This window comes from Pterocles gutturalis, unplaced genomic scaffold, assembly GCF_000699245.1.
Source record: "Pterocles gutturalis isolate BGI_N339 unplaced genomic scaffold, ASM69924v1 scaffold11573, whole genome shotgun sequence".
Classification (NCBI taxonomy): domain Eukaryota; kingdom Metazoa; phylum Chordata; class Aves; order Pterocliformes; family Pteroclidae; genus Pterocles; species Pterocles gutturalis.
Window position 1 is genome coordinate 43,321 of NW_010123398.1, and position 11,160 is coordinate 54,480.

Sequence of the window (11,160 nt, forward strand, 5' to 3'; positions counted from 1 at the left end):
AACCACTCTTTGGGTTTAGGGAGTGTTTTGTTTTGTTAACCTTTACAAAGTATCAGTTACCATAATATTGAGGCTACACCTTTTTGGCCTCTACCGTACAAGTTGACTTCAGGTTCATATCTAGAAGGGAAGGAAAGAACTGGCAATTCATTTATCATCCCCAATAAACAAAAAGAAGAAGTCACTCTTAAGTTTGTGCCATCTCAACTTCAAGAGGTTTAATGCAGCAAGGTTACATAACCAGCCCATAGTAAATTAACGAACACAGCAGTCACATGAACTATGTGCAAAGGGTAATAACATGAAACACTGTGGACTCTGGCCTGAACCCCACGGGCTCTCATGGCAGATCTATAATTCAACAGCTTCCAAAAGTTATCCATCAAAAGCAAAGGGAGATACTATCTCAGACAGGGTATAGAGACAAAGCAGTATTTTACGCTAAATAAAAAGATGAGGGACATGCAATAACAGAGGTGACAAGCGAGTAAAACAACATGTTTATTGTGAACCTAAGAGTCTGCACAAAGTCACAAAGCCACTGATACCAGAGAGATTCCAGGCTTGCTCTCAAACCTGCTGGCTCTCATAGGAAAGATTAGCACTTTTGAGATAGTCTTAAAGAATACAAATTTGAACTGATGGGTTAACTATAATAAAAGCATTCACCTCTCTGCCAGGTACTTCTGTACCAGTAACCAGTCGTAGCGCTCCCACGGTTCAGCGATACTTTATTAACACACTGAAAATGCAGTTGCACCTTTCTGATACTTAAATTATGTGAATTATCTGGTACAGGATTTCACAATAAAAATACTTGTGGAGAATAAACCCAATATTTGTGAGTTACTCTTCAAGTGAGACCTCACAGAACACACTTCCATCCTCTTTTTGAAACTGTTTCTGCATCTGACAAAGTTTAATGCAGGATCTGCCCTAGTTTTTGACAGCCATTCTGAGTCAAGCTCCATTACCTTTTAGGCATTATCAGGATAATTGTAAACTCTGCTTATCAGTTTGTGTAAAAAGCAGACATTCATGCAAATTTACTAATAACAGAAGTAATTTAGGCATACAGAAGTGCTGGGACAATCATTTGAATATCTAAGCATTTACAGACAAACTGCTTTAAGTTTTACTTTAAAAGGAATCTCTGCAAACTGATGCCCAGAGATTTGGCTAGATAAGATCCATTAGAGTTAATTAGTACACTCTAGCGAAAGTCCCACAAGCCACTGCAAAAAAACTTTCTTTTAATTCAAAGGACAAAAAGATAATTCGGAATTGAAGGAAACATTACCCCTTAAACCTGATCTGATACTCTGCCCTTTGACAGACTATAGGTCTGGAAGAAGCCTAAAACAAAACCCTTGGCCAACACAATGCATTTCAAATCTTCCTAGTACTTTTTGCAACTAAGACAATACATAGTAAGTACTAGCCTAGCAACTCAGTGGAAACCAAGTTCAGTGGCAGCATACCTCACCATAAACAAGCATACTTTACATGAGTCATATAAAGGTAATGCATAAAGGGTACAATTTAATCTACCTAGGCTAACTAAAGCTGTACATTTTCTACATAGAGAAGGAATGAAGAAAAAGGGATCACCCAGAAAAAAAAAATTTGTAAGTGGCTTACACTGGTGAATGGCTGAATAAAGGATCATTTGATCTGCATTCAGGGGAAGAGGGGAATAGCAAGGCAATTGCAGCGCTTAGTTCTTACCCCTCAAACTAAGGAGCACAGATCTCTTTACAGGTACGGTTTTTATCAGTGTCCATGCTAAGACATCAAAATATAAAGCAATACAGTTATATAAAGAAAGTCAGATTTAACCTTGTGCATAGAAAAAAAAAATCTTCAGCTATTTTCTGCTGTCTGCAGTACAGCACTGACTACATGAGAGAAAACATACTGGAAAGATTTCTGTTCATTGCAATTTTAAAATTATTTTCTTATCAATTGTGTCACAATTATTCAAGCAATCTTTGCAGCTGGTTCACCTCTAGACTGAAACACCAAGTTTCCACACCAAATATTTGACTGTGATTGCTACTCAAAGTCAATTTCCAAAAGTAGGGGGGGGGGGGGTTGTTTGTTTTGTTGTGGGTTTTGTTTTTTTTTTTTTTTGAGAAGGATTTATTTGGTGGTGTGTGTTTGCTTGGTTTGGTGGGTTTTGTTTTGTTTTTTACATTTTCCACCCTTCTTCCCTATAACCATTATTTGGATCCACTACCATCAGGCTTATCCTCTCACTCTACAGTCCCAAATCACAACAAAATTTTCAGTACCAACATGCAGGAAGTAGGAAGAAGAAAAACCTATTAATATTTAGATAGCATTGTCACTGATTACAAATACCCTGGAAAAAAAACCCAACCAGTTACTTTTACATATTATTTATAACACCGGATTCATTTTATTCTCTTTGTGGTTCTCTTCAGGTGGGACCCATACCCCAGAGCACCTCTGGAATCCCATCAGTGAACATGCAGTACCACTATATTGAACTTATAACTTCAGGAAAAGATACTTGGAGTGGTTTGCACATGCTCCCAAAGGGCTAAAGCTCTTTTTGTACGTTAGGATATACAGCATAACTACATAATTAAGTCAAAGAGCCTTAGAAATACAGTGCTCAGGTTTTCAAAATGCAAGGTCAATGCATGACCTTGAGAGACCACCATAAGACCTGGACAGCCCGGCCTTGTCAGCCCTAGTGCTGGATCCTCATTGAGGCCCTCCTTGCAGGGAATGTTGACACAGCAATTCTAAATGCTAAACTGCTGGCATGAAGAGAAAGGTATGATGCAGGCTGGTTTTGTTCGGATATGGCAACAGCAGCTTCATGTTTAAGCCACAGGACATATGCAGATGGAGCAGGAAGCACCCACAAGCTAGAATAGTATGAGATAATTCCTATCCATCTTCACAAAGAAAACAGAGAGACTTCCCACAGACTGGCAAACCCATGGACCCCAGGGATACCATCCAGCCTCCCACCCCATCCCAAGGCAAGATGAGGAACAGTGAGTAAGAAAGGAATGTTTCAGCACTCCTAGGTTGTCTTCTCTAACACTTCATTCTTCTTAAGACTGTACAGTCTTTTTAACTCCTAGCCAGTGCAAAGGAGAATAACCAATTTTCTCTAGGCAAGCCTTAAGGGCACCAGAGACTGTCTTTCTTTCCTTCTACCTTCAAGACCAACTCATTCTTGTTGCTTTCATTTCAATGCTATTCAGTTTGTTTACATGTCTCTTAAAATGCTACGCCCAGCTGAGGCTTCACCAGCAGGTAGGTTTTCCTCTCCAGGTATTAAGACAAATGCCTCTCTGGATGTAGCCCCAAAACTAGTTTACTACTTTTACAGTGCTATCACTTTTCAGACATCCATAACTTGTGACTTGACAAAACAAGTCTATCCATCCTGTTTCTCAAATTTATCAAGAACATTTTCAATTCTGAGCATGTCCTTTAAAACATCTACAACTGTTCTCAGCTTGGCATCAGCTACAAATTCAGATGGTTTAATTAGTTTTAAGACATCCCTCACTTACTGAACATATATACTTTTACAGTAAGAAACAGTATTATTTCCTTATTAAGGTGACTGATGTCAGATTTATCAAAATCAAAAGAAATTTAACTTGACTGATCCACAGCTATTGAATATAACTTATTATTTATAGGAGGAGGAGAGGAAGATAAAACAATCAGTGGAAATACAATATGCTTACATTGACATTTATGCACAAAACTGTAACCCTGCATTACTACTAAATGCAGCTGGAGATTATCACAAACAGCCTCTTCAGGTTTTAGCCTCCATATCAAATTATTCTAAAATCACCCAACACAAAATTGACAGTGTAAATGCTTGAGTATTTTAAAGTGATTAAAAATTATTTAGAGCATCTTCCAGTGCACTTAGGATCTCTGTACACAGTTTAAACACCTTCAAAAGCCATCAAAAATCATAAGAATTCCACAACTTCAACTGATTTTCAGCTCTTTCCTTCGCCATCTTCAATTATTCTACAAATTAACGCTTTAAATGATAGTGATAGCTTCTCTTTGTAATTATTCAGACACTTACCACAGTTACTTCTTATTGTTTTCATTCCTCCATAGTGAAAGGACACCAGATTCAGAAGCTGTTATTATGACTAATCATAATCAAGTAACGGCATGATATTACCTTTTAGATGTTTGTGTAAAGCAATTACTTACAAGCTTTTAAAAATACCCAAATCGTATCAGAGTACCTTTGAATTTTAAAATTACTCCTCCACATGCTGCACCCTACGACACTTCTTCACAACTGAAAGAATTATTAAAGGTCTTCACACTGCAGCCCAGCAGTATTTGAAGACCAGACTCAACCTTCCGCCTTCAACAGCATGAGACTCCAGAATACACTCCTAGAAGTCATTTTCTCTCTTGTTATTTTTGTAGCTTAAACATATCTATAAAATAGTTAATGTGCTTAGTAGTATTATCCTTCTTGTTCTGCTCTCATCAGCTAACGAGATTAGTTGTGTCCCCCCTCCCCTCTTTTTTTAAAACACATATGAATTGCTTTATGTAGCTGTAGACAATAGCGTTTGCTTTTCCAAATGAATATACTCAACTGAATCCTCTTTAAGGATTCTTTTTCCAACTTCCCCTCGTATCACTGGTGCTTTCTTCCAGTCTTATCTATCTGCATCCTCTAAAAAAAAAAATATCTTAAAGTAGGCTTGAGCTCAAACTATGAGCAAATGACAGTAGAGACTACCTCATTCGATACAGAAGAAATCTGTGGCTGTGGAGAATGTAATGATAGCTCTGTCAGTTTATTTAACAAGCCACACTGAAAAACCAAGAACCATAATTAAAAAGAGATAACTCAAGTACACTTACAAGTTCAATTTGCCTGAATTGATCTTGTCTGTACCACAACATTTTATAATAAAAAGCTTCAAAAAAAGAAACAAACCAAAAAAACCCAATCACCTTGGAAACTATACTACCTTACATCTTCCCAGTGAAGGATAAAGCCCACAAGGAATTGAGAATTACCACATTTGCAGACTATCCATACGAGAATTCACTGAATTTGGTCCCACAGAACCCAATCTACTTCCTCTCACTATGAGTGAGCAGCTAGAGCTGCTAACTTCGTCTTTTTTGGCTTTCATGCCCATCAGTGTACCCATGCACTTCTGCACGCAGGCACCCATGTTAACAAGCTGGGAGCAGCTCCTTAGATAACTAGCTATTCTCTGATCATACTATATCAAAACAATTGTGTATTCTGCATTATACGAAGGAAGAAGAAATTTCAAATTTCTCAAAGTTTTATATTATTGTACATAACCCTTTTGATTTGGGCTAAAATGCATCTGGGAAGATTTTAGCTCCCTAGTTTGTCTGTATTTTATTATCCTTTTCAAATGAAGACACTTAAGTCTATTTCTCTATCAAAAACTGTCTTGTACTATGACTGCCAAAAAATCCATGCATTTGTTCTGCATTTGCAAGTAGAACTACTGCTACAAATAAATTAATCTTTTCAAAATCGTTCAGCAGATGGTTCTCCATCCTTTGAAGAATGCATGTAATTGAATCTGATTGCTTGTAAAAGCAAGAACCAACATCACTGAAATGGGTGGGAGACTAAGCGTAGTTTTTTTCCCTTAAACAGCTCTGCCAATAAACTAATCTTGGCTTTCAATTCTCATCCTGCAGTCCAGAACTCAGTGCTCCTTAAGCACAATTACTGTCTCCTAAGCTACAGGTAATTCTTAAGGCCAAATGAAATCCAGAAAAAAAAACCTGAAGACTTTTATTGGCTTTGAACTTGTCAGACCAGGTAACCTATGTGTCACCCAAAGGTGAAAATCAAGTACACAGATTAATGATTCCACTAATCCAAAAGGGGGTATTGGTAGAGATGTACTCATTGGAAAAAAAGGCCAGCCACAGTCACTCACTGTTGTAATGTGCGATTTGTGGCTATCTTGCTCCCAGCTACAACATCAATTACACACCTTTTAATTCTGTAACTCAGCAGTATACAAGCACAAACCCAAATGATCCCTCCCTGCCCAGTTCTTTTCCTAAAAAGGCAAGAGAATGCACATGAACCATAAAAAAAAACAGAGGATGTGGTACAGAAAGCACAACTGCTACCACTTCATGTACAGAAACAGACAAGTTCTACAAAAGACTAAGCCTGCAACTCCCTAAAAAGAAGAGTTAAAGATATCAGTACAGATGCTGAATAGAAGAGACTTCAAATAATCCAGTACCGTTTCTAATTTAGTTCAGTACATCAGATGAAGACTGTCCAGCATTCAGCTAAATACCAAATGAAGTTACAAACTTTTTTGTAGCAATTAAGTCTCTGATGTTTTAATTCAAATTACAATGTTAAATAAACACTATTTGAAGGCTCCCATAAAAGACTCATATCTAACTCTGTATTGCAAGCTAATGACATCAGCAATGGCCATCAGTAAAGGAATTTGGTACACCCACAGAGGAGAGGAAGCACTCCAACCCTGCCATCTCTCTCAGCTGACATATAAGAACTCAGTAGGTCTAAAAAGATACATTCTTCCCTCAAAAATAAAACCAAAAAACCCAAACCAAAAACACCCCAAAAACCCAAAGCCAACAGAACTGGTATAGAGGATGGGGTGCAGGAAGAAAAAAAAAAAAAAACCCAACAAAAAAATCCCACCACCTAAAAAATATTACGTGCTCCAAAGAAGCCCCATGCCAAAGATGAAGAGAATCACCAGGATTAAGAGACATCACAACTCTGATTTGAATGGACTGGTTCAGTTTGAATGGACTGGTTCACCCTCCTTCCCCATTCCCCAGACAGGGATCCCTTGCCATGCAGCAAACAAGCGTGCATACGCAGCTCTCTTTGCTGTCCCTGTTTATCAACTGGTTATATGAAAAGTGGTTTAAGCAAGTAGTGTTGGCTACTGAAATGTGAAGTGACAGAAATTGCTTGGGTTTTATTTATAAAAATTATTCTACCCAAGCCCATGGTGGCTGACTGACACTACCACATCCCTTCTTAACTCACATTACTCTCCAGCCTGCTCAGAACTTATAAGCAACTTCCCCTTCACCTAGCACCTTTGCCTAGCGATGCTGCATGGCCCTGCATCTGCATCACATCTGCATCTTTTATTTTGCCCACTTACAAGCCATCACACAATACAATGGGAAACCATGAGGAGGAACCTTAACATAAATCATAACTACCACTAGTATAAGGAATACATTGTCAGTTTTTCAGTGATACTCGCAATCATAGGCTACACTTTACTATGGGAAACTAGAACGAAAAGCCTAGTGAAGTACATGAAAATATAAATAGTGGTATCTCAGCTTCTGACTAAAGATGGTGTAGAAGCTTGAAAACGACAAGACAACCATGCCTAAACAGCACACTATACCATGGACATTCGTGTTCTTAGTTTTTGTCTTCAACTAACAATCACTGATTTTTCAGGAGCTTTATGCTAGTTATTGTGGACCTATGAGGACAATTGAGATGTAAATAGTCTTTTTGAAGATCTACCCATACACCGTTAGATTCTCCCAGACTACGAGCAGTATATGACCACACCACAAAATTAATTTCTGAATCAACTCAATGGTTTAACTAGAACTGTGCTAAACACTGAATTTTGTCTTTTTATGAGATGACATAAGTCAAACAAGACAGAACTCGCTCACAACACAAGTACACATACAGCTTACCTGCTGTCAGTCTCAACTAAAGAAAGTATTATGCCTTACATATGCTCTAAATGCAAGAGTTCCTAACCCTCCTCCCCATGCCTTCACAAAAACTGTAACACAAAAACAAGCATAAACTGACAACATGGCAAGTAGCAGTGTCAACAAGGCAGTCCCTTTTTGAACAAGCCACTCAGTCATCCATGTTAGCTGCTGCAGAGGAAAAAAAAGGGTGCTTTTGTTTCATTCCTAAACTGATAGATTCACTTCGCGTGTTATTTTACATTGTGCAGGAAAAAGTAGTTAAGAGTTCCAGCAAATGAAGTTTTGCCAAGACAGATGAGCCTTCCTTCCTATGCTACAGAACAATCATTATTTCAACACGTGGGCTGAGCAACAATCACATATAGCATGATAGCCTTTGTTTCATACATAGCTATAATCTTGTTAAGAAAACAAACGGCAAGTTTATTATGTTGGCAAAGCTGACTTGTCCACATATAAGCTCTGACTTGGTTATAAACAAGCACAGTACAAAATCTACCATATATATGAGCCCTTTAATAAAAGGATATGGCCCGCAGGGAAAGAAATAAAGAACAAGACTATAGCTTGTTAAAATGGACCACATTTCCATACTGAAGATAAGTCCAGCATCTGACTGCAGTAAACATGCACAAGCCACACTTTGGCTCCCTTGGGAAGGGTTTCATGATCTCAATAACATCTCTTACAAGGAACTAAAAAAAAAAACCACAAAAACACCAACCCCCAAAAAAACCAAAACATCAAAACAAACAAAAAACACCAAGCAGAAAGAGCCACTACACAGAAAAAAAAAATCTGCATCACACACTACAAAGAAAAAGTTGCAGAGAAGAGGCAAGTCTGTTCATTAACTTGCATTATTTTAATTCAGAAAGCCTTCTTCCGAAGGAAGTGAAAGGGGTAGGAGGTTGCAGATTTTCTATGTTCAGTTAACTAGGAACAGCAAACTCCCTCCCTTTGTCCCTCCCCTACAACTACTAGCTTCACACATCTGCATTGTTACCTTCACTTTTTCTCTTCTCAGGCAGCAGAAAAGACAATTTTCATCAAAAGACCAATCAGAAACACCTTCAGGCTCACAGTCTGTAAATCAGAGGAATAGCAAATTACTTCATATTCATAAACCGCGACACAACTGGAGCCAAAAGAGAAATGCCGAATTAAATACCTGTTTCACAACATTCTTGCCTGCATTCTGAGGACGCAGGCTTCATTTCAGCCATTTTTCTAAATCCCCAGATTACCAAACTGTATACATTTTATCTATGCACAACAAATCTGTTTTTCCAAGCACTGCCAAATACACTCCCAGCTACATAAAGATGAACACACACTCATTAGTAATTTTAGCCAATATGAAACTAACTGTGAGCACTGCCTGGGGGAGGGGGAAAAAAGCACAAATCACCACGGTAACACACATTTTCTAGAGGCAGAGCTGGGGCTGCTCCTGTCATTAGAAATGCAGAACAAGATACAAACATAGAGATTGAATACCTTTAAACAAACTGAGATCTTTTAATAATCCAGGTCCAAACAGGCCTTCTAGAATACTTTCAAACCCTAAAAGCAAATAAAAGAATTGTTAGCTTTCTAGATTAAGTACGTCACTACAAGAATATTCACAATAGCAGTTCTATATTTATCTGTTCCAAGAACAGAGCTCAACGTGTTTTCTCTAAGTATTACAAGATGCATGGGTCAATTGTGATGACTGAACTACTGATAAATCATAGCACAATCTAGAGTCCACGGACTCTGGTACTTTTGTAAATAGCTAGGTTAAAAACAAAGAACATTACGACATTGAAATAAACCATTTTGAAAAGAAAACAGAAAGTTGTACGTTTTACAATGTGACCAGGTAATTTCTATATGAAAAAAATTCTGTTGATGAAGCTTCTGAACTGAAACAATGTATGTTTTCCCAATTACAAAATACATTTTTCCATCTGAGCAGCATTCAGTTATTTTTCTGAATTTCAGTGTTTCCTGAAGAGTTAGGGGTTTGAGGAGAGAAAATTCAAAGGGAAGGGATTCAGCAGCACCATGCCACTAAGAAACCAAATTTCAATCACAGATCTGCATCTAAGATACACAGTCCGATTTACTTCAATGGCACGATTTATGCCTCACTTAAAATAAATCTAACCGTTTTTAGTTTATTCCAAAAGAGGAAAAAACCTTTACTGAAATTACTGCCATTATTTGGAAATGTTAAATCAATATTACACTAAACTCCTGCTGGCAATAAAATCTACAGAGCTATTAACTACCCAATACTGTGAGAAGACAGGCTAGCAGAGTGTATATGAAAAGCACAAAGACTACTTTAAGGGGGTCAGACAAATTCTACCTGCTTATAAAATGTACTCCCATTATAACCATAAAACTCAACACTGCAACTTAAGGTATTTGTTTTCCCCCATTAATACTTTTGCTTTGTAGGCTTAATAACAGTTTGCATATAGCTAGGGACAGCTTCTCCTACTTGCCTGAATCTTTCAGAGGCAGAAGAAGAAATGAAAAAAAAAATTTAAGAAAAAAATATGGTTTTAAATTTACAGAAACTCGCATGGGTGAATTGGGGACAGATAAGCTACCTGAAAGAGCCCTTTTAAAAAAACCAGTTGAAATCTAGATGATCACACGCTATGAAGGAAATCAGTTACTACATTGCAAAAGAGCACTAATTCTAAAATAACTCTGACTATACACAGATGTAGTATCAAAGTTATCTTTTGGACAGCAGTCTTGAAAAGGAAAGGACAAGTAGTGATACATCCCTGTGTGTGTCAGCAAGCGTACCAGTGCACTAACATCTTTAGATATCAGACACAGGACGCTACAGAACCTGCAGCCTGCAACACGGCTTAGATGCCCAAAGCATTGCCAGGGCACACCACCATCCTTGATCTAACGTCGATCAGAGGCTGATAGTAAAAATCTAATTTCAGACACCATCGAGCGGAGAACAAAAAAAAAGGTGAAAGAGTGATGGTGAAATAACAGTCAAGAGTAAAGAGAAATAGGGGAGAGATCAGAAAACAAGGCAGAAGAGGAAAAACTGGAACAACATCCCATTGAACAGCACCTTGTCAGGCAGAGAAGTAGCACTGCCTCCAAAAAAAGCCCATTCAGGCTTCAGGAAGTGGCAGGAACAGTGGGAAGGGGCCGACCAACCTGACCTAGAAGAAAAATAGGAGAATCAGGGTATTGACCCATAGGTTTATAATGCCAACTCTTCTATGGGTAGTGAGTGAACTCTCAAAATTTCGATCTGAAATGAAACCTTAAGGAAAACAGCTAAGCAACCTCATTCTTTACCTTTTTGTTTAAAAAATTTATTATATATATATAAAT

General features: G+C 37.9%; 1 protein-coding gene across 1 annotated transcript in view; it reads right to left on the reverse strand.

Moving 5' to 3' along the window:
* The window catches only part of LCOR (ligand dependent nuclear receptor corepressor), a 21,126-nt gene extending 12,297 nt beyond the window's left edge, over positions 1 to 8,829 (reverse strand). Inside the window, exon 1 of the mRNA XM_010077892.1 lies at positions 8,801 to 8,829. The gene's annotated coding sequence lies outside the window, so the exon portion shown is untranslated. The remainder of the gene's footprint in view (positions 1 to 8,800) is intronic.
* Between the last annotated feature and the right edge of the window lie 2,331 nt (positions 8,830 to 11,160).